Below are 23,939 nucleotides of genomic sequence, written 5' to 3'. Positions count from 1 at the left end.
ACATCCATACTAGAGGCAGGATTCGAACCTGCGATCGTAGCGGTCGCGCGGGTCCAGACTGAAGCGCCTAGAACCGATCGGCCAAAGCGACCGGCGAAAGTCTGTCACTTCACCATCAATTCCTCAATAGTACCCACTGCACATTCACTACGTATGGCACAATTTATTATAGTTCGCTGTAAAATGGCGTTTATGGGATGAAGGGTCGTCTCGTATCCACTGTTTGACAGAATAAGTTGGCATTGTTAGCAGAATATAACAAACATTTTTACTCAAGATAAAATTTTCATTCTGGTATTGAGTGACTTCGAACGGTAGTTGAAATTGGGTGGTTGAAAACATTCTTACCTATATGAAAGTGTACTACTAATATTCAGTATGCTATTTCATCAAAGTATCAAGTACTGTATGACACCATCAATCACTCTTCAACAAGTGCACTTTAACCTGTGAGTTAGATCAATAGTATCTACAAGTGATCTACGCGTGTTTTGAAAAATAAGACACTTTTTGATATTATTAAAGTGTAATACGAAGATCGAACTACTCTCTTTGTCAAATGCAAATTAAACTGTTAAGTTATATTAGTAGTGCCAATATGAAAGCTATGTGTATAACACAATATTTTATAGAACCTTTAAATTACTACAGTAGTGCCGTGTGTGCTTTGTTCTCAGAATCTTTACGTATTTTGATAAAAAATACAGACAATTTCAAGTTCATAGTGTTTGCATATAGTATTTGGTGAACTTCGAAATTATACTTGCGTTGCGTTACAAATGACCTGCGTCTGTTTTTAATCGAAATTTGGTAATTAATTTTGTCATGGTACAAAGAAAGAATTTTCCAGAGATAAAATTTTCCTCTGTGTGCAAGTTTGTCCATTATTGTCTTTGACCTTGTTTCGCTTACATATCATATTTGATACATTTCGAAGTTGTACTTTCATGTTACTAAAATAAGCAGTTTAAGTGAAACAACACCTTAAAGAACTTATCAAAATGTACCATTTTTAATATCTTTGTTAAGCGTCGAAAAGTGTGATGTTGGTGGATAAACAAGATACCACACTATGTCCAAGATCAAAAGTATTAGAAAAAGTTACGTCTGTCAGTCAACAAAGCTGATTATATTATTCTTGTTGCATTATTTCCTTCCTCACTAAAGTTGGTTTTTTGTAACACAACCTCAGTTAGGCCTAAGATGAGGTGTTAACGATTGCTGCAGCATGTTATTTCAGCCACACATGAGCTCCGTAAAGTTATAGAACAATAATATAATACCTTTCACCTGATGGCGAGTATTCCACAGTAACGGAAATGGCGTGACAAACCCTTTAATGTGTTCAATGTACGATGCCTGAAAAAAATAAATAAATAAAAAAAAAATAAAAAATAAAAAAAAACTGAAGCACCCAGAATGGGAGGAGAAAAAGAATGAAATTTCACAGATGTAGAGAGTACTTGATGTCGTTTCATTGATAACAAAATGCAGTCACAATCTACAAAGAACTTGGTAGTATGAACCTACATATTGGGTTAATGTTGCACGCCCTCTGCACTGGATGCATACACTGAGTCAGCTGAAAAGGAGTTGTATGCTTTCCTGAGGCAACCTGGCCCACAATTTTTATGACTGGTCCTTGATATCCTGAATACTACTATTGGGATGGAGTTGACGTCCAAGCTGCGTCCCCCTCCACACACACACACACACACACACACACACACACACACACAACACAACACAACACACACACACATGTTCTCTCTGGTACAAATCTGGGGACCGTCTGCCCGTGAGAGTACCTCAGTATCACTCAGACAGTACACAGACAAGTGAAATATGTAGATGTGCATTGTCCTATTGGCAAATGGCATCACGATACTGTCACACGAGAGTATTGTACCGCTGTGCCATCAAAGTTCTCTCTGTCACTACCAGAAGTGACCTGAAGTCACACCTGATAGCTTCCCACACCATGACGCCATGAGTAACACTGCTGTGCCTCTCCAAAACAATGGAAGAACAGGACACCTCCCTATGTAGCTGCCAGACTTGGAGACGATGGTGATCCAGAAAAGTGCAGAACCGCGATTCATCGTTGAACATACCGAGCGAGGTGGCGCTGTGGTTAGCACACTGGGCTCACATTCTGGAGGACGACGATTCAAATCTGCATCCGGTCATCCCGAATTAGGTTTTCCGTGATTTCCCTAAATCGCTTTAGGCAAATGCCGGGATGGTTCCTTTGAAAGGCCATGGCCGACTCCCTTCCCGGTACTTTCCTAATCCGATGTGACCGATGACCTCTCTGTTTGGTCCCCTCTCTCAAAATCATTCAACCAGCCATCGCTGATCACAACGCGATGCCATTTATCAGCTGCCCATTTTTCCCTGTCATAGTACCGCTCCAAACGCATCAATTTGCGTCGTCGTGTTAACAGCAGCCATGCATGCGAGGGTAATTAGCTAATAGGGTTGCTAATAGTCTCTGAACAACAGTGCCGGGTGACACAGATTGTTGCAGGTAGTCCATTACTTGTTCTCGGATATCAGCGCAGATGTGAAAGGGGTTAAGATGTGCCTGGTATACAATATGGCGATTCTCTCTTGTCGACTGGAACCTTAACGAACAGTGTGTTTGCCTTAACGTTCTCGCACTCCAACTTCGGGCCATTGTCAGATTGGAATACCCCACAAATCTCGGATACTGCATGATTGGACCAACCACCCGCGTGGAGACCCACAGAGAAGCCCGTTTGAAACTCCACCAGGTGGTGATAACGCTGTCTCACACGACATCTGTGCGTGCTTCACAGTGATCGCTGAGCATCTGACGATGTTGACGTCCCTTCCCTACCAAGACTGGTAACAACACTGAACACGAAATACACTAATGAACAGTGGTGGCCGCTCTGGCCGACACAGAGAATTGCAACTATAATCATTTGCATACCCGACGATGGTGTATACGTGTACGAGGTTACATGGTCATCGGTCCATGTTTTCTGGGTGTTTCACTTTCTTTGTCAGACGGTATACATAAACGATTTATGATTTTTCCCTGACGATGCTGCTGTTGTCTACAAGAATGAATCGTCGTTGTATAATTATAAGGAGTTGCAGACAGATTTGGACAAAAGTTTCACTTGATATAACGGATCGCAGCTCTTTAAATATGGGAAAAATGTCAGGTAATGTCTATAGCAAATAGAAGAAAACCAAATGTAGCTGACTACAAGATTAGCGGTGAACGTCCAAAGCACATCACATCATATATATGTTTAGGGTTATACTAAGTAGCGATATGAAGTAGGACGAACACGTGAAATCACTATTTGGCAAGATAAGTGAAAGACTTAGATTTATTGGAAGGCTTGTGGGAAAATACATTAGTGAAGGAGATCAGATTGTAAGGCGTGTGTCACAACTCTCCATTACATTGATTAAATATTTCACTGAGTATCGAAAACAATAAAGGCAACTTAATGCTATTCTTTGAATTGCTAAGATTGGAAATAAATAAGCACTCAGATATCGATAGTAACAATCTGAGGGCGCAACATACGAGCGCGATTCTAAGCATTGTTGTGAGACGATTCAGTACTGTTTATCGAGAGTTCGGAGACAGAAAACGTATCACGCTGCCCTCATGTCGGTGATGGCAGATCTTACCACACTCAAGGCCTGATTTTATTTATATGGCCAGGAGAGATTTAGATAGCTTAACTACGCTTGAAGATAAGATTCAAGGTAAAATTCGCAAGCATAGCGTAAATCGTAGTTGCAGGGTTATATTCGCGATTGTTAGTCCGACTTTGCAATAATCCCATGTTTTTCTTGTCAGTTAAATAATAAATATGCTGTGGTTATTAATTTTAATGTATTTTTGAAATTGAAATAATTTGTGAATCCGGCCCTCAGCCACTATTGATCATTATAAAGTCATTGTCAGGCATTTAGCCATTATTAATACGTGTCAAACTATTATAGGTCATGACGATTTCTGAAGTTTTTAAATAGACTTAATTTATGAAATGTCTTCTCACAAGTTATTTAGTAGTCAACGGGACCCAAGCAAACTAATTTTTATTGAAGTCATTCTTAGTAACAATAAGCTTTAGCCGCTGCTGCGAATTGCTGTAAACCACTTGGAAAAAGGCAGTCATCTAAAGAGGCGAGTGCAAAACTTAGGGCCAAAACAGAGACACTGACACACCACAACATGTCTTGTGCTCTAATTCAGTATATTCCGTTGCACAAGCCAGATTCTGTATCAGTTGTAAATTCTTATTAAAAAACGCAGTCAGATAGCTTAGGTATTCATTGTTACAGGTTCATTTGTTCCTGTAATTTTTCGTATTCAGATACGCAGTCAGATAGCTTATCCAAATGTTAGTTTTAAGTTTTTCATGTAACGATCTGTTGAGGGCTTAACCGACAGTGAAACTGACACTTATACAACTCGCACACACTGTTACGCAGGTTAGATTGCGATTACTGATAGCTCAGGTTGCTTAACGAGTCCATTTCCACAGACTAAAATAGGCTTTATTTATTGCACGGACGTTACGATATACAGGATGCTAGTGCGACCAGTTCTAGAGCACTGTTCCAGTGTTTGAGTCTTTACTAAGTAGGCAAAACGATAGACACTGAATGATTCCAGAGACGCGCTGCAAGGATCGTAACTGGTCGGTATAGCCTATGCAAAAGTCCAACAGAAATGCTCTCCGCCCCCATCAGAGGTTCGAGTCGTCCCTCGGGTATGGGTCTGTGTGTTGTCCTTAGCGTAAGTTAGTTTAAGTTAGATTAAGTAGTGTGTGCCTAGGGAGCGATGACCTCAGCAGTTTGGTCCCATAGGAACTTACCACAAATTTCCAAAACGCTCGCGGAAAGTCACAGATATAAGCGATTTTAAGGGCACATTGTTGTGGCGCTGCGGCTGGAATACCTGAAACAGCGAAGGTGATCGGTGAAATAACTAGTAGGCCGTATGGTACTGGACGACCATGTCTCATCACAAAACTTAGAGGTCAGAGGGTCACCCACTGTGTAATTCAGGATAGGGAGCTATCTGTGACAGATTTGACCACAGAGTACAATGCTGATGCAGTCACAAGTGTTTCGGAGTACATCGTTCAAAGGCCATTGGTGAGCATGGAGCTCCACATCACACGACCCCTACGTGTTCCCTTGCTGACCCAACGATATTGTCAATTGTGATTGTAGCGGTCACAGCATCACTGAGTTTTTACCATGGATCAGTAGAAACGTGTCGCCTGTCGAATAAATTGCATTTCTTGTTGAACCAGGTCGAAGGTTGGGTTAGGTTGGGTTCTTACACGCCATCATCCAGGCGAATGGCTGCACGAAACGTGCACCACGCCACAGATACACGCCAGTGAGGGCAGAATTATGTTATGGTGTACACTGTGAAACGTAACAGTCTAATTAAAACCCATTTAAACACGTAAATTTTAACCATAAACAGTAATTTCTGACATAGAGGTGTATGCAAATATGTACTTGTGGAAAAGTTACGAAGAAAATAACTATGGAATCTTAATTACACTAATGTGTAGAAGTCCGCTAATTGGTAGGAACATTTTATATGGTATGATTCTTCTGTAATTAGTAACTATAACAAGTGTATTGTTAACATTTGATACCTAAGCGTTTATATACGCTTCAATTAATGTATACACTAGAATTCGCTCATATGTTTAATATATAAGAGTCAAGGTAATTATTGGAATGTGTCATTGGTTTTGTAATTTTATTAGAAAAACCTTTTCTAACAATGCCAAGGATTGTTCGGGATTGTTCAGATTATGTATATATAGGGGTAGCCACATTGGCATAAGGAAATCAGTCTGGTTTTGGTTTTTGAGCAGTGAGCATGTAGCTGCTCCTTTTGTATTGTAAGTATTGTTTGCCTTTGTAATAATACTTTAATTTTGTTTTGAAAGTATAATATATATATTGAAACATAATACAAAATTGAATTTTTATTTTAACTTTTCCGAAGTTAAAATTTTACAGTTACTGAAAACTTAGAACTTCAGCTGCGACGGATCTTCTGAAAGGATGAGTAGCCAAACCCCAATACAAATGTTTAACCTCAGAACAGTTACGTTTTAACTGACTTGGGCGTCCGTGGAATTAGTGGTGGTAATCGAAGGCATAATGACAGTAGTGAACCACCTGAATATAATTGCGGACCACCTGAATTGCTTGATGCTTGAAGTCTCCCCCTATAGCGATGACATTTTCCAGCATGATAACTGTCCGTACTGCAAGGTCAGAATCGTGATACAGTGCTTTGACGGGCATTATAGTGAAATCGTATTGATGTCTTGGCCAGTAAATGTACCTGATTTGTACCCACTGTAACACATATTAGGCGCCAGCTGCTGGCCCATAAACCATACCATCCCATAATTTGCGGGAACTGTTCGATCCGTGCAAAGTCATCCGGCCGTTGTGGCCCAGCGGTTCTAGGCGCTTCAGTCAGGGACCTGCTGCAGGCAGGATGAGGCATTTAAGACAGGCCATCCTAAACATAGCCATGTATGGAACTTGAACAAACAGTAAAAAGATAACAATGGTGCGAATCACCGTCCTGCTGCCAGGAGAAGAGGTCCCACAGACGTCCCCTATTACACCGAATATAAGCAAACACGGTACTCAGCTATGGTTCAAGTGTTTAGCTGTGTGCCCGAAACCCACCAGCCTGTGCTCTGCTGTTGCAGCGATCAGAAAACTCAGCCGTGAAGCTGCTTACACTTTCATAACGCTCGTGGCAGGGAGAAAAGTGGATGTGGTATTCAGTTATGGTGAACGTTGCGAAACGCTTAGAGCAGCGGAATGGTTGCATGCTGAGAAGTATCCCGATCGTGGCTAGGTCCCATGATCTGTCTTTGAAAAAATTATAAAAAGAAATTCAAGAAAAAGTGAATGTGATGAGAAAATACTCCAACAAAACAGAGCAGTAAATTGTAAGAGGAATGCAGCTAACGTTTGAGCAGCGGTAACACAGTACATATGTCACTACGTGGCAGGTTGAATGTCCGAGTGCGATCAGCCAAAGGATGCTCTGTGAATATTATATTTCAATACATTTTACCTTATCTATATGACTTCCAGAATCCCAGAATGGTCCAAAACTATAAAATGATGCAGTGTTACTTCTCAACATTTTGTTTTACACACGTAGCATCATTTGGAAACTCTGGTAATTCAATCTTCGCAGTATTCACTATTGGAAGAAGTGGATAGAGAACCATCCAAGTCTGGTGTGTCTACACTATATCTAGATCTATACTATGCAGGCGACACGGCGGTGTGTACTTTCTGTATTACTGTTGCTAATCCTCCTTTCCTGTGCCAGTCGCGAATAGTTCGCGGGAAGAATGGTTGCCGGTAATCCTCCGTTTGGGTTCGAATCTCTTTGCTTTTATCTTCAGCATCATTTCGCGCCGCACACTCTCGCAACTGGAACACTAAACTACACCGTGATGCAGAACGGCTCTGTTGCAACGTCTGCCAGTGGAATTGGTTGATCATGTCTGCGCCGCTTTCGTGCTTACTAACTGAATCTGTAACGGAAAGCGGTGCTCTTCTTTGCGTCTTTTTTATTTCCTCTGTCAGTCGTATCCGGTACAAATCCTACACTGACGAGCAATAATCAGGTATAGGTCGAACGAGGGTTTTGTAAGCTACCCCCTTTGGCGATGGACTACTTTTCCTGAGGATTGTTCCAGTGAATCTCAATCTGGCTTCTGCCTTTCCTGGATGTAGTCCACTTTAAACTGCTCTGTATGCATACTCCTAGATATTTTAAGGAAGTAACTGCTTCCAGTCATTGTTCTCTAACCTTGTAATCATACAATATTGGGCCCTCCTTTCTATGTACGCGCAGTACCTTACATTTTGTTACGCTGAGCGTCCATTGCCACTCCCCGCACCAAACATCCATCCTCTGTAGATCTTCCTGCATTTTCTAGCATCGCGACTTCTCTGTATATAACAGCATCATCCGCGAAAGCTCTCATGGAATTTCTGATGTCGTCTAAGTGTGATGTACGTTTTTCAAGAACCGGGACATTGGTCCTGTTTTGTTGAGGAGACTCCATATAGCCATAGGTATGTATAATCCGCATCACATATACTGCAGCAGTTGTTGGAAGACGTCAGACTGGATCTAAGGCAGTCCATGTTGTACCAGTATGAGGGAATGTTACACCGCAGCAAAGATAATTTACAGACCTACTTAACAGAACATTTGGTGATCGGTGCTTCCGTCTTTCGGGGAACACAAACTCGCCAGCACGCTCACCACTCTTAAAAGCTCTCGACTTTTAGCTGCGAGGAAAATTAAAACAAGAGGTCTACATTGAAACACAGGCGGTTCCCGAAGACATCAGTTGCTGTACGAAACGGGCTCATGCTGCGCTCATTTCAAATGAAATTCAGCGTCCAGTACCGTCTGCCAAGAATCGCTTTATAGGATGTACCAGTTCTCATGGTCAACATTTTGTGTACTTGATATGGTAGCCGCGGTAATAAACATACGAACAGTATCTGAGCTATGCAGGGCTGACGACTGTCGGAGCACATATCCCGACGCGGTACGCTGTTTTGCGGCCCTGTTATCTCGTTACTCGTTGATCATGCCCCTTATATGTTATTTCTTCAAAGTTATTTTCAAGGCTCTTTCGAGTGCCACAGAAAAAAGTACATGACTCCATTAAAATAGTATCACTATTCGGCAGCTAAAGATATTAAAAATTATTTGCGTGCGTCAAGAAATTCGTCACATTATCCACTATAGTTTAGCGACTTTTTTTACTTTATTGTCATTTTATTCTCCTGCCCCATTGGGCAGAGGTGGGCTGGCAGCGGCACAATTCGCCTCTCTTCAGCCAAGAGATTACATAAAATACCACAGCAGAACATTACACACACACACACACAATACTGAGATAAAAAATGAAATGTACACATGAGAAGGGGGAAGCAACTGGACTTACAATATACAAAAGAGGAGTTGTTGGACGAGGCACGCTTACATAGAATCCACACACAGTTAAAATGGCGTTTACTGAAGATGTAGTATGTAAACACTGGCGGTTCAAACAATACAATAAAAACGGCGTTCACAGTATGGGACAACGACACTGAACACACACTGCACTGATGTTACATACACAGCAAGCACCAAAACACGACAAAGTGACTGCATTAAAATTTGAAAGGCCTGCCAAGGGAGGGGAAGTCGGCGAGCAGGGAGAGAGGAAAGAGAGGTGGGGGGTTTACAGAGGAGGGGAGCAGCAAAGCCCGCATCTCGTGGTCGTGCGGTAGCGTTCTCGCTTCCCACGCCCGGGTTCCCGGGTTCGATTCCCGGCGGGGTCAGGGATTTTCTCTGACACGTGATGGCTGGGTGTTGTGTGATGTCCTTAGGTTAGCTAGCTTTAAGTAGTTCTAAGTTCTAGGGGACTGGTGACCATAGATGTTAAGTCCCATAGTGCTCAGAACCATTTGAATCATTTTTTGGAGCAGCAAGGAGAGGAAGAGGTGGAGTCGGTAGCACACCAAGGGGCAGGAGACGGGGAGGGAGCACAAAGACTCGGAAAGGAGAAGTGAGAAGGACATGGAGGAGGAGGGAGGAAACAGCAGAGGGGGAGGGGAGGGAGATGGAGCACAAGAGAGGAGGAGAGAGGAAGAGAAGGGTCAGAGTTGGAAACTTGGGTAAATATCAGAGTGAAGCACATCATCTCGGACAGGGAGACGTTGGAAGTTCCTTTGAGAAAGGAGGTGGAGGGTGTGGAGATCAGTAAAGGGGGGGGGGGGGAGACACACATTGGTAGAGGTGTGGCAGTGGGTGGGGAGTGGAGAGGAATGGTGACACCAGGAGGTGAGAGGGATCGAGGCAGTGGTTGCTGACGAAGACACGGACATGATGAAGGAAAAGAAGGAGTCATGGGAAGGGGATGAGGTCATTGAGGATCCTCGTGGGAGATGGGAGACGGATACGGGAAGTGAGGCGGAGCACATGGCGTTCAAGTTTTTGGAGGGCTTTATAGAATTTATGAGGGGTGAAATTCATGTAACACTGGTGTAACAAAGGACAGGACAGATCAAGGATTTGTAGGTATGAAAGATGGTGGAAGAGTGCAATCCTCATGTCCGGCCAGACAGGAGTTTCAGGAGGTGGAGTCTTCTGTGGGCTTTGCTTTGGATGGTAAGGAGATGGGGAGAGCAGATGTGGTGATGGTCAAGGGTGAGGCCAAGGTATTTCAAGTTTGGGTAGAAACTAAGGAGTTGGAACAAGGGGGTGGTACATCCTATAACGACTGCCTGGGTTTTGGAAGGATTGATTTGAAGGAGCCACTGGTTGCACCAAGTGGTAAACTTGTAAAAGTGGGTTTGGAATGAGTGCTGGGACTGTTGAAGGGTAGGATAGAAGGCAAGGAAAGCGCTGTAATCAGCATATTGAAGGAGATGGATGGGTGGGAATGACTTGGGCATATCAATGGTGTACAGGAGATATAGGTGAGGGAAAAGGACAGAGCCCTGAGGCGCATGTGTGGTACACTAGAAGGTACAGGAATTTGTATTATGAATGGTGACATAGGAAGGACTGTGGGAGAGGAAGGAGATAGTGAGGCAGATAAAGTTGATAGAAAGGGCTTAGGTCTACATCTTGAAAACGAGTACAGAATGCCATACATGATCATAGGCATTCTGGAGGTCAAGGGAAACAAAATAGCAGAGTGATGGGAGTTAAGTCGGAGGGAGAGGAGATGGGTGAGGTTAAGGAGCTGGATATCAGTGGAGAAGAAGGGCTAGAAACCACACTGGGTAAGAGGGAGGAAGTGGTGTTGAGTTAGGTGGTGATAGATACAGTGGGAGGGGATGAACCTTACTGAACACAGAGGTGAGGCAGATGGGGTGTTAGGAGGAAGTGTCAGAAGGGGGTTTGTTAGGTTTAGGGAACAACAGGATGTGGGAAGTCTTCCACAGGTCAGGGTAGAAGCCACTGGAGAGGATGGTGTCGTGCAGGGTGGAGCAGGATGGCAAGGTTGGTGAGAAAGGAGAGAGGGCATTCCTTGAGGTGGTGATAGGTAATGCAATCATGACCAGGAGCGGTGTTGCGTTTGGAGCAGAGGACGAGTTTAATGTCATGTTCTGTTATAGGAGTGTTCAATTCTGAGGGCAGTAACTGGTCCAGGCATTGGAAGCTGGCAGCAAGTGACAGGACAGTGGTATCGGTGTGGTCAATGACATCGGGGAACAGGGAGTAATCAAAGTTAGGGTCATCAGGTATGGAGAAGACTTCGGAGAGGTGGGAAGCAAAATGGTTAGCTTTACTGAGGTTGTCAGGGAAGGGGCGGTTGTCATGGAGGAGTGGGTAATATGGGATGGGATGGCTATCAGTAAGGCGGAGGAGTTGACAGAGAGAGTGGCATTGAGTCGTGTGCACGTATGGCGCCAGTCCTGGCGTTAATTTGCTTTCAGGAGGTTTCGAACGTGTCTTTGTAATTGCTTGTGGTGGAGGAGTGTGTCCTGGTCACGAGTGCAGAGCAAGGGATGGTAGAGCCGGTGGTATCTGCAGAGACAGAGTACATCCTGTGGTGGAAGGGGAGGACAGTGGGGGTGGACAAGTTTGATGGGAAGTGAGCCACCACAGCATCAGAGACGGTCTTCTGGACGAAGGACTAGGCGTGAGCATTGTCATCAGGATGGTAGAAGGGGAGGAAGTGGCTTCCAACCTGGTTATTGATGGATTCGCAATTCCAGTCTGCACAGCAGTAGTCATGACCGACTTTGGTAGGGGCGACAGGGCAGGGAGTTGGGGGAGGACGAGGGGCAAAGGAGATGTTCAGAAGGGCTAGGAGGTGGTCACTGCCAATGGTGTCGAGGACTACTGCAGTGATGCTCCCAAGCAGGCTGGGGTAAGCGAGGGCGACATCAGGGGTTGTGTTGCTTTCAGGATGGATATCTTGAGGGAGGTTGACAACGTCGCCTTGGAGGGTGGAAAGGAACTGACGCCACCACTAGAGGATGACAAAATCGCGACTACGAATGTTAAGGTCGGCGGCAGTCACATAGGTGGAGAAGTTGTGGTCAACATGGAAAAGGAAGTCTTAGAGGGTGGGAAAAGCAGTATGGACATAGACTGTGGCACAGGTGATGGTGAGGGTGGGGGGGGAAAATACGCTTAGGACCAGGTGTTCGATAGGATCATTGAGCAAGAGTTATGGCCAGATGGGGAGATGCTTAAGGTCGCCAATAGCGACCCCACCTCTCGCTAAGGGTCAGGGAATATCAGTATGGTGAACGACATAGGGAGAGGAACGGACAATATGAGAAGGTTGGTTGGAGGAAGGTTTCATTTAAGATGAAGGTGTCAAGCTGGTGCTGGGACAAGGTATCCATGAAGAGGGGCTTGTTAACAGGGCAGGAGCGGATGTTTTGATAAAGGAGGTGATACTGTCGTCGCGCCAGGACAGAGAGAGAGAAAGGGGAAGGAGGGGTGGGTGCGAGAAAGGCTTAGACGAGGATGTCGAGAAGGGTAATGACGAAGTGAGCTTGGTTACGGGAGTAAGTGGCTTAGGTATATAGTTTAGCGAAAACCGCACTTCTATTTATTTACTCGATCTGGATATATTTGGGATGAGTTTTCTTAGCTGTGTAGCGCTGTATATCTCGCGAAAAGACCGAGAGGGTAAAATTAGAAAGACTCGAGGTCACTCGGCAGTTTATCACGGCCTTTCATTCTGTGCACTATTCGCGAATGGAAGAGGAAATGGGGGACGTGATAATGGTACAAGAAGTACCCACCGATGCGCACCTTAAGGTGGCCTGCAAAGCAGAAATATAGGGGAGCGTCGTCAGTGTCGACCGTCTTATAATACCGGGCACTACTGTGATTTTCTTTTCCTCCTCTAGATGGCAGAAGTGTACAGTAAGCAAAAGCAAGTTTGTTTTTTGTGAAATCGGATAGCTTCTTCCTCTCTGTAGTGCTTTGTCTACTCTGAGTGATTGATAGTGTTGCTATAGCTCTTAGCACACAGAAGCTATTTTGAGATTTATGATACCCGTTTTTAGTAAGTGATTAATTTCGTCGCTATATTTAGACTATCTATGCTACGTAAGGAATGTTATGAAAGGAATAATAATCTCTTGGAAAGAATGTATAATATAACTAGATCATACTGCGTGTTTGTCGTGCAGTACCGGCCACCAGCTTGTCTTTCAGAAGTAGTTTCAATTTTTAAATTATATTTTCGTCTTCTCACTTCTTCTCAGATGTAAATGGCGAAAAATGGGAATAAAGTTACAGGATAATGGATTGAAGAGTGCATGTAAATGTCTGTGAGCAAGGTTATGGTTATGCCTAACAAAATGACTGCAAGGAAGGCTGCTGAAACGTTTACAACAATCAGAAAAGAAAAATATCACCACCGATGAGAAGAAATTAAAAACAGACAAAATAAAATCTGAAACAGAGTTGAAGAAAGCTCAGTGTTCGAAAATAAAAACGCAAAGGGTGGCCATGAAAAACCAATTACAAAGCGTCAATGAAAACTGGATTTTATTCGAAATAATGAGTCAATAGAAGAGACTGAAGAGGACATTACGTTTTTGGCGTCATTTTAAGAAGACTGGGTGTTTTGTACCAACTGTAGAGGCTGAACACATGTTGGATGTGTGGATCAGGAGAATGTTTTGTATTTTATTTGCGATCTCCGTAAAGCAGTGAGCTAAACATTGGCGAACAGAGCTGAAATAGTAAAAATACGTTCCGATATTTGTGTGTGCTATTATTATTCAATAAGTATCACAGCAGTGAATCATTAATAACCGACATTATCACAGAGAAGACAGAGGCCGATACTGCAAAATACTTTTTACAAGCCTTGTAACTGTAGCTCTTTTATTTTCGATGTAATTAAGTACTACGAATAACAAAAAAGAAATCATCAGAGGTGTGTTACTCATAGAACATGTCCTTGAGGTAAGAGAATAGTATATAATAGTATATTAATACTCAGATTAACCACCACAGTTACATAGTAAAGTCAAAAAAGTTAAGACTGCCGATACTTCACGAGTCTCCCTGCAAATACGCACTGCGTGAAAAAAAAAATTAGAAGCGGAGGAAGAATGAGATGAAACTTCACATGTTGATATGTCGGTGAGCAAGGTTTGAAGGAGCGGGTTTTGAACGGGTTACACTGTTCTTGGTGCACAATAAGGCGATTCTCCCATGCGATTGTAGGAGTTGGTCGACTGGAACGTTGGCGACGAGCATGATTGCCCTCACTTTCACGTATAGCCCAACTTGAACAAAATCTGGATATTACACGACTCGACCAGCCGGCCAAATGGGGCCCACAACGAGGTCACTTTTCAAACTCTGTCAGGTGCTGATAACGCTGTCTCTCACTGGTGTGGGGCATCTTCTGTCCTTCACCGTGGTCATTCACCTTATGACACTATTCACGCCTATTATATGCCCTACAAGACCTGGTAACAACACTAACCACGAACAACACTAACGCACTGTGTTGGCCTTTCTATCTGACACAGAAAATTGCAACTCTGTAACCATTTACATACCTGCCGAGGGTGTGTACATGCATAAAGCTACTTTAAAATCAGCCCACGTATTCTGGATGCTCTACTTTTCCTGTCAGGCAGTGTATATAGCCGACGGAATCAGACGTTGCTCCACAATGTCCTGTAAATGGGACAGATGCGATGATTAAGATCATAGGGAGGTCGACGAACGTAGTGGACAATAAAGTAGGAAATTTGTTTCCTGGAGGAATCTCTGACGTAAGAATAGTAACGAATTAGTTTAGGTGATCTTATGTTGATTTGCTACACGGTTCCGAGTTCTCTCAACAAGAACCAGATGTGCAGACTCTTTGTAGGCTATATCTCCCCACGCCATGACTCCCTAAATTGGCCCATTGGGTCACAGCCTGATACAGCCTTGTACCAGCCTCTGTTCTGGTCAACGCCACTGACGTCAAAGCAGAGTCTACTTTCATGACAAAACACGATGCTGCACGTCTGATTCTTCCAGTTTCCCCTTGCGCTATACCATCAGAGGAAGGTTTCGCGTTAGTGACGTGTGAGAGTAAGCCTGCAGAGCGGTTCCCTTACTCGTTGTTCAGCTTCAGAAAACGTTTCCTGATGGTCGTCTTGAAATTGTGGGTGCAACGTTGGTCCTGCTTGTGATGGAGCCGCCGTGTGATCAAGAATGGTTTCCGATCCATGCGTGTATCAGTAGTCCACTACTTTAGCAATCAAGACCACAAACGTCGATACTTGTTAACGGCGACACTTCACATTGGGCAGTTATTTCGAAAAATCACCGTCTCCAGCGCCACAGAACATAAATTCTTTGATATACATGTAATGGCAGTGTAACACCGCCCACGTCGTCCATGCATTCATGCAGTGTTTATTAACTCAGTTACTTTCAGTATTTATAATACAGTTGTCAAGTGTTCAACATTTTCATTAATAATACGCGGTTTTTACTCTTTCGACTGTACGACACTTTGAATCATTGGCTACACTGTCACCTCTGAACGCTCCATGAACGTAAGAGTCTTCTAAGACATGTCCAAGGCCGTAACCAGTAATGGAAGTACAGGAGAGACAGCATTTACCCATCCCACTCTGCCCCCTCTCCTCCTCCTAGCAAACTGAACTAGCATCGTGCACCGCTACAGAGACAATCGGATCGAATCAGTATCACTTTGAAGAAGACCGCCGGCAGCTGCGACCGAGCGGTTTTAGGCACTTCAGTCCGGAACCGCGGTGCTGCTACGGTCGCAGGTTCGAATCCTGCCTCGGGCATGGATGTGTGTGATGTCCTTAGGTTAGTTAGGTTTAAGTAGTTCTAAGTCTAGGGGACTGATGACCTCAGATGTTAAGTCCCGTAGTGCTCAGAGCCATTTGAAGAAGACCAAAACATGTCATACAGGCTGGCTAGCCATCTAGAAAGAAAAATAAAAAATAACTATCATAAATTGAATCCACATCAGCACCGCTAATGAGACAGGTGTTTCAATTCAGTATCATTTTGAAAAAGTAATTTACGGATATATATGTGGTGTCTGTTCTTTCGGAATTTGTTGAGCGAACAGACAACAGACTTGAACTCTTACGGAAGTTGGCGAAATGCCGCAAGTAAAGAGGATAACGCGCAAGGGGCACTACATTCTTAGTGTGTAGAGAGGTTCAGAATTTTGGTCTGACGGGAGGCGTACCAGGGTAGCCCGTGCCGTTTCGATGACCACTATGCCCTGATAGCTCAGTGGTCAGCGCATCTGGCTAGTAAGCAGACCGGGGTTCGAGTTCCGGTCTGGCACAAGTTTCCAACTTTTCCATTGATTTAAATCAATGCCCACTCGCATCCAATGTCTCTAATTCTTTTGTGTCATAATTTATGGCTGTTAACTAACAGCAAATGTACCTAGAGCTGTTAGTCGTGAAATCTTAAAACTACAGTGCCTGATAAAAGAAGATAAGCATCCAAAAGACGTGATTGGAGGTTAATGTAACTTTGTACACGTACATACCATCGGCAATATGTAGTTAATTAGAGCTGTAATTCTCTGTGGCAGATAGAACGTGACCAGAGGACATTAGTGTTGTTTGTATTTAGTATTGTTCGTTTTTGTTGTTGTTGATATGTCTTTTAGGGTTTATGAGGGGTGTGAACAGCGTCAGATGTTGACTGATCGCTGTGAAGGAGACGGAGAGGCCACGTACTAGAGTGAAACGGCGTTGTAATCACGTAACAGTTTCAGAGGGGTCTCACTGCGGGTCTCGATGTCACTAGCTGGTGGTTTCATGCCATACCAAGATTTCTAGAGCATTTGGATGTGACGGTGGCCCGAACTTGGTCCCCATGGGAACTGAGGGCAAACACACTCGGCCTCAGTGTTCTGGTTGACCATGTCTGACTACCACATGGGATGATCACCATTTTGTTCAAATGGCTCTGAGCACTATGTGACTTAACATCGGAGGTCATCAGTCCCCTAGAACTTAGAACTACTTAAACCTAACTAACCTAAGGACATCACACGCATCCATGCCCGAGGCAGGATTCGAACCTGCGCGGTTCCGGACTGAAGCGCCTAGAACCGATCGGCAACAGTGGCCGGCACCGTTTTGTGCACCAAGCGTATTGTAACCACTTCACATCAGCGTTTGCCATTCGAGAATAGATAACGGACTCCACGCAACATTCTGTGTAATCTCGCACCATTGGTCGGAGACACTCGTGGCATGATGGTGTGAAGGGCATCGGGTGTAACTTGAGGTCACGTTTGGTAGTGGCTGAGACAACTCAAGGGACAAATGTACGTGACGGACATCTGGCGACAGTATCGTGGTGCCATTTTTCAAAAAGGACTACACTCGTCCACATATGTCACTTGTCTCTGTGAACTATGTACGTGGCGGTGATGTAATCATTTGGTCAGCTAGGTCCGCAGGTCTGTCTCTGGTAGAACACGTATGGGACTAGTTCAGACGTCAACTGTGTCTCAAAGATAGTATGCAGGAGATCAAAGACCGGTGACGACGCCGGCCGGTGTGGCCGTGCGGTTCTAGGCGCTTCAGTCTGGAACCGCGTGACCGCTACGGTCGCAGGTTCGAATCCTGCCTCGGGCATGGATGTGTGTGATGTCCGTAGGTTAGTTAGGTTTAAGTAGTTCTAAGTTCTAGGGGACTGATGACCTCAGAAGTTAAGTCCCATAGTGCTCAGAGCCATTTAGGAGACCGATGACCATATTTTTATAGGCAATGAAACGCCTTGGCTGGTGTAAAGAAGTTAATATTACAAACTTGCAAGTCTTCTCCGTTGCAAATTCCCTTTACATCTATTTCCTTTTAAGGAAATGTAAATGTTGTGTGACTAGGGCATCCCGTCGAGTAGACCGTTCGGCTGGTGCAAGTCTTTCGACATAACGCCACTTCGGCGACTTGCGCGTCGATGGGGATGAAATGATGATTAGGACAACACAACACCCAGTCCCTGAGCGGAGAAAATCTCCGACCCATCTGGGAATCGAAGCCGGGCCCTTAGGATCGACATTCGGTGGCGCTGACCACTCAGTTACCGGGTGCGGACTCCTTTTAAGTCATCGACAAGTGCCATGCTGTACATTCGTTCCCCAACAAATCAACCGAAATTTTAAACAATAACCTTTATTAAAATAAGACATACTATCTCTCTCTCTCTCTCTCTCTCTGCAGAAGTTAATGTAAACAAAAGATTCGTTTAACACCTCACCCTGTCAGTTTCATAATATTGATATTAAGATTCCGCTACGATTTACAGAGGTCACTAACAGTTGTGGAGCTTTTCGCCAGGTGAAACGTTTGTTTCGAAAAATTAGGTCGCACGATTAATAAAGATAATGTACAATCTGTTTATAAAAGTGCATGTCTGAGCTTGTATGCGTGCGTGTGTGTATGTGTATACGTTTTCCAGTTCAGCCGCCAACTGATTGTTCCCAAGTGCAAGGTGCAAGGTGAAAACACATACATAAAACATTTAAATGTGTACATCCAGGAACCTTCGCCTGACGCCATTATTACCGTGTCCTACCAGAAGCCCCGTTCGTGGCCGTTCCTTAATATCCTTATCGTTGTCCGAGTTGCCGCTTACGCTTCAGTGATAATATATGAAGAGCGAAGGTTGCCTGCGTACGTTTTGAGGTGAGCAAGGTCTCCCAGTGGGCGACTTCTGGACGTAGCGAGTGCTAGGGCAGTTTCTCAAGGACTGTCGAAAAGTTATTTATGTGGCATTGCTAGTTCTCAATGGACACAGACTATCCAGGTACGAATATTGTGACAGCTGGGCATTCGTTCGTTCGACACTCTTGCACACAAAGAAAAAAATAGCAAATTTCTATTTTCTGCTCTACGTAGCACGAGGAGCAACTAGGAAACAAGTTCACGCAGATGAGGCTTCATGATTCGCGACGCTGCTAAATTGGCTGAATAGCAGTCGAGCTGCTCCATCAAAGTACTCAGCTGACAAAGCACTGGCAATAAGCTCGAGAAGGATTTCACGACAGCCATTGTAATCTGCGAGTATTACACGACCTGCGTGTCGTCTTCGTGTGACCACATTCGTCGTGTTGTCTTCATGTGACCACATTCGTTCAAGCAAGCGCTTCACTGATTTACAATTTCCGACAGCAGAACTGTTCCAGTAACAGTAGCTTTGAGAAGCGTTTCAGTTTTGCAGAAATTATCTCGCACAAAACGAACTGTAAACATTCCATACCAACGGGACCTCAGGTCCAACGATTAAGTTGAGGAAATAGTGTTGTAACGAAGCTGGCAGTGGTACTGCAGATCATAATACCTATTGGCGTAAGGTAATTTCCTCTAAATGACGATTTGTTGTTGCACTGTTATTTTGTGAATCTTCTTATCAAATAGAAACCAATAATAATTTAATTCACTTGGCCAGAAACAGCGTTATGATAACATGTGTTCCCTAGAGACTGAAATTCATCTTCCATTGTGTACTCTTGTTACCTATTGATAGGATATTTAAAATGTGTGAATGCTTGACATCATTCAGATATGGGGACTATCTAGAATTATATGAAATACAGAAATAAAAACTGCAACGGCCAAGATCGCGAATTATGGTTTTATTTCCCATGAACGCTTTCGACAAATTTAAGTTGCCATCATCGGATCTGAGAAGCGTGTAGATCGAAAATCAGAAGCACAATCAGGTCAGATATAATAATCTGGGGCTATATGTTTTCACAAAATGGATATGTACAACATACTGTGCCTTATGGGGAATACACCTCAACACATCTCCAAAATACGCACATTATATCATGTCAAGTCGTAAACGTCATTCCAGTACATGAAAAAAGTGATACTTCGGCATGTCATCAATTACATAAGATTTACATAAAATATCATGCATATTGCACGACTATGCAAGCTCATATCACACAGAGGTTGAAAGGAGCCTGAGGATTAAAGTCACCTGCATACATTACGGCATGTGCTTCGTGCATCATTTCTGTATTCTTATCACCTAGGCCTCGAGTGATCTTCTACAGCCCTATTCAGTCGCGATATGTCCACATTGTACTTGCCTTATAACTATTTTGAATATATAGGTAGTAAGTAGTAAGACTGATGTACAATAGTTTCTTTTATAATTTTGTAATAATTGCAATTTTAAAAGTAAAAAAATAAGGAGTTTTGTTCTTCCAATATATTCTGGTTTGGATTACTCGTGTTGTATAATTACATACTAAAATGTATATATTGTATTGTCATGTCGACTCCTTGGATGTAACTTCATCCTAGTGCTGTATACGTTACGATCATGTTCCTGTATGTTTACTACTACAGTGCCACCTGCTGGTAGTTCGTAACATCTTTGCTTTGACTTGTCATACTCAGTCTCCTTCCATCTGCTGTGCGTATGTGAGCTTGCGCAGTCGGTGCAATATGTATGATATTTTATGTAAATCTTGTTTTACTATTGATATGCCAATATATCACTTTCTTCATGTTCCTGGAATGAGGTTTTACGACTTGACACGATATGTTCTACCTATGAGGAAGATGTACGGAGGAGTACTTGCATAAGGTGTGTTGTATATATCCTTTTTGTGAAAATGTGAGACCCACCTTATTATATCTGGCCTTATTATGCTTGTAATTCATGCTTTACAGATCCTATGATTGCAGCTTGGATTTTCCGAAACGGTAATCGGAAATGAAATTATAATTAGCGATCTTGGCTATTCAGGTTTTTGCTTATATATTTCAATTAAAATTTCGTCTGATACACACTCCTTACCAGAAGAAGGACGTAAACATTCATGGTTTTTATACTCCTCGGCAACACAGCAATGTTAAGACCACTGCACAAAGTTTTCGGCAGTTGAAATCACGTTAAAGAGTGAGAACTCCCTAACCGATCTGTAGTTGTTAATATGCACCTTTTCCCCGCGAAGCAGACAAATTGTCATGTCCATAACATTCTTCTGCTTTCGTAGTCAAAAGACGTCACGTTCTATTACCTATTGTCCATTAGGCCAACTATAAGTTATGAGTGCATGGCATCTCTATTCCTTATCATTACTCATCTCCGCGAAAGATGAAGAATAACGACTGTGAAAACTTACATTAAAGACCAAGTCTTCTTTTGGCTTGAGTACACGCTCTCTTCTCTTTACCTCTTGCAACGTCTTGCAACAATGTCAGTTGAAAGGGAGACCTAAAAGAATTCTTCTCGTTTTATTGCATTTTTAGTGTCATTGTCTGACAAGGTCTCTTACAGCCAGACCTATTGAAATTACGACAAATTTCAATCAAATCTATAGTTTATAGCTTGTTAGCATTTTCGCACAACATTGTATAAGCTTAGCTAATAGTTTCATATAAAACATGAGTTGCGTGGTTGTCTAAAACTTGTATAAATGTACCCTGTAGACTTTCTCCCACAACAACGGCGTTTTTGAAACCGGCAGACGATAGTCCTCTTCTAACAGGTCTCGCAATAGAGCGGTTGTGGAATTACGCCGATGAATGAAAGCGAAGGAATAGGGGTTGGACACCTACACCTTCACCACGTGCGCGAGTTCATGAGATCTTCCCCATCATCGTTGCTAAAGGTTTCGCGACAGTGATTTAGCGATTATTTCTATCTTTTTACTGTTACAGTAGTTTTAGTTGGATAGGAGTTCAGCTAATAGGGACAGACACAATCAGGCTTGATGCCGATTGCTCTTCGTAGAAGAGAATTACATTACTTCAACTGTTGAAGACTAAGCATTCTGGGTACAGGATGATGAACGGGCTGCGCAGATCCCACTCATGACCATTCCACTTGAGTCTCGCATCAGATTCCTGTGGCTTATTTTTTTTTATGTACGTTTCTCAAGCGCATAGAACTCAGATTTTCCATGATTCCCCTAAATCGTTCCGGGTAAAAGCCGTGATTGTCTCTCCGAGGTCACTATCAGTTCCTTACAACCATCCTGCAGTTCAGCTTGGTACTCGGTCTCTAATAATCTCGAAATCGACGGTACGTTAAATGCCACCTTCCCTTCCTCACACTTTTTAGTTCCGAAGTGGTGTAAACGAAGGGACTGATGATTCGCTATTCAGTCTCTCGACCCCCCCCCCTCCAACCAACCAACCAACCAACCAACCAACCAACCAGACAACTGAAGCTTCTTAAAGTGTTGCGGCAATGTAGACGGGCGTGTATCGCCGGCACTGTTGATGCTTAATATCCTCTGGATTTGTCGCCAATTTCTCGAGTCTATTTTTAACAATCTAATACGTTGTCATTATCAAGTTGTCCTCGATGTGCACTAAGTAAAACCATGTCGAAGTATTTTCAGAAGAAGATACGAGAAATCAGATCCATTAATAAAAATATGCGAAAGCCAAGTAAGTTTATAAACATGGTCATTACTTTTCAGGTGCTGTACAAGATCCTTTTGAATGTACAGTTGGCTAAATGTTGGTTTTTCGCTATAAGACACAGAAATATTATTCCGAAGAATATTATTCTACAGCCATTAAAATTTTCGTTTCCTCTTAGACCTGTTTCTTGTGATACCAGACAATCATTCACTCCGTAAAAATACGTGTAGCGAGCGAGTTGGCGCGGTGGTTAGCATACTAGACTTGGAGTACAACGGTTCAAAACTCCTACTGACCATCCATCTGTGATTTCCGTAATTCGTATCAGACAAATGCCAGGACGATTTATTTGAAAGGACACGGTCGATTTCTTTTCCCATTGTTCCATAATCCGAGCTTGTGCTCCGTCCCTAATGACCTGGTGGTCGACGGGACGTTAATCTTCCTCCCTTTCTTTTTGTAAAAAATATGGATGCGTAGTTGACAGTACAAGATGATTAATACACTTGTACAGTGCAATCGGCCTGTTGCGAATAACGTTCCTGCAACTTGTTTATTTGTTGCCTAAGCTGCTGCGTAACTTGATTTCAAATGATATATGATTCCGCTACATTGGTATCAGCATAGATTCCTCCCTTACCTTCGACAAGGATGATCGAATCTGTTATTTATGTGTCTTGATAGTGATTGAATGATACTAATTCTTTCTTTTAGGTTTACTATGAACTGAAGTGATGCTTGAATAAGTTAGGAGAGAAATCTATAGGCAAGCCGACGAAGTGGTGACAAGCCGAATGTCACTCGCAAGGCTGCGAGTGGTGTGGCCCTTTTGGTTTCAGGTGACGTGGCAAGTTATCTACTCACCCCTGAGGAACTGAGCAGTTCTGCTACGACCGTGCGGTGGCGACTGTTGTGAGGAACTGGAGACTCGGCGGAGGTAACGGGTTGTGGCGGGCTGCAGCCAACGCCGGCGCCGGAGACTGGGGGCTGACTGACCGTCGCGCTGCGCTTTGCGGCGGCTGCCAGACCCTCTGACGTCACGACGCACATGGACAGCTCCCACGGGAGGGGGGTGGGGGTGGGGTGGGGGTGGGGGCAGGCCGAGGGCACGCCTCCTACGAGCCGGCTCTCCGGCCACTGTCGCAAAGTGGACGCTGCCTGCCACCTTCGCCGACGGGCGACGGAATGGTACCCTATTAAGCAAATGAGAACGCGTCGGAATATTTCGAAAGTGTGGAAGAGGCAGCAGCGGTGACAATGCTCAAGGCCTATGACTGATTAAAAACACGGCGCCAGACTGTGATAGGTGTCTGATGCACTACCCATCGTCTGCACGTAAGTTCTTTTACGGAACTGGCGAAGCATGTGCGATGGTAATACAGATAGTGGCGAGTTACAAATGCTTGAACATGTTACATCATAAATAACAAAAGCTGACACGCGTGAAAGTATACGATAAAAGAAAC

The 23,939-nt window shown here is 43.6% G+C and overlaps 1 protein-coding gene across 2 annotated transcripts in view; it reads right to left on the bottom strand.

Annotated features, from left to right (window-relative positions):
- LOC124612690 (proton-coupled amino acid transporter-like protein CG1139) overlaps nt 1-23,453 on the bottom strand; it is a 282,296-nt gene extending 258,843 nt beyond the window's left edge. For both annotated transcript variants that reach the window (XM_047141026.1, XM_047141030.1), the window contains exon 1: nt 23,338-23,453. The gene's annotated coding sequence lies outside the window, so the exon portion shown is untranslated. The remainder of the gene's footprint in view (nt 1-23,337) is intronic.
- Between the last annotated feature and the right edge of the window lie 486 nt (nt 23,454-23,939).

This window comes from Schistocerca americana, chromosome 4 (assembly GCF_021461395.2).
Source record: "Schistocerca americana isolate TAMUIC-IGC-003095 chromosome 4, iqSchAmer2.1, whole genome shotgun sequence".
NCBI classification, from domain to species: Eukaryota; Metazoa; Arthropoda; class Insecta; order Orthoptera; family Acrididae; genus Schistocerca; species Schistocerca americana.
The sequence above is the reverse complement of the archived record's forward strand: the minus strand, read 5'-3'. Positions and strand labels throughout refer to the sequence as shown.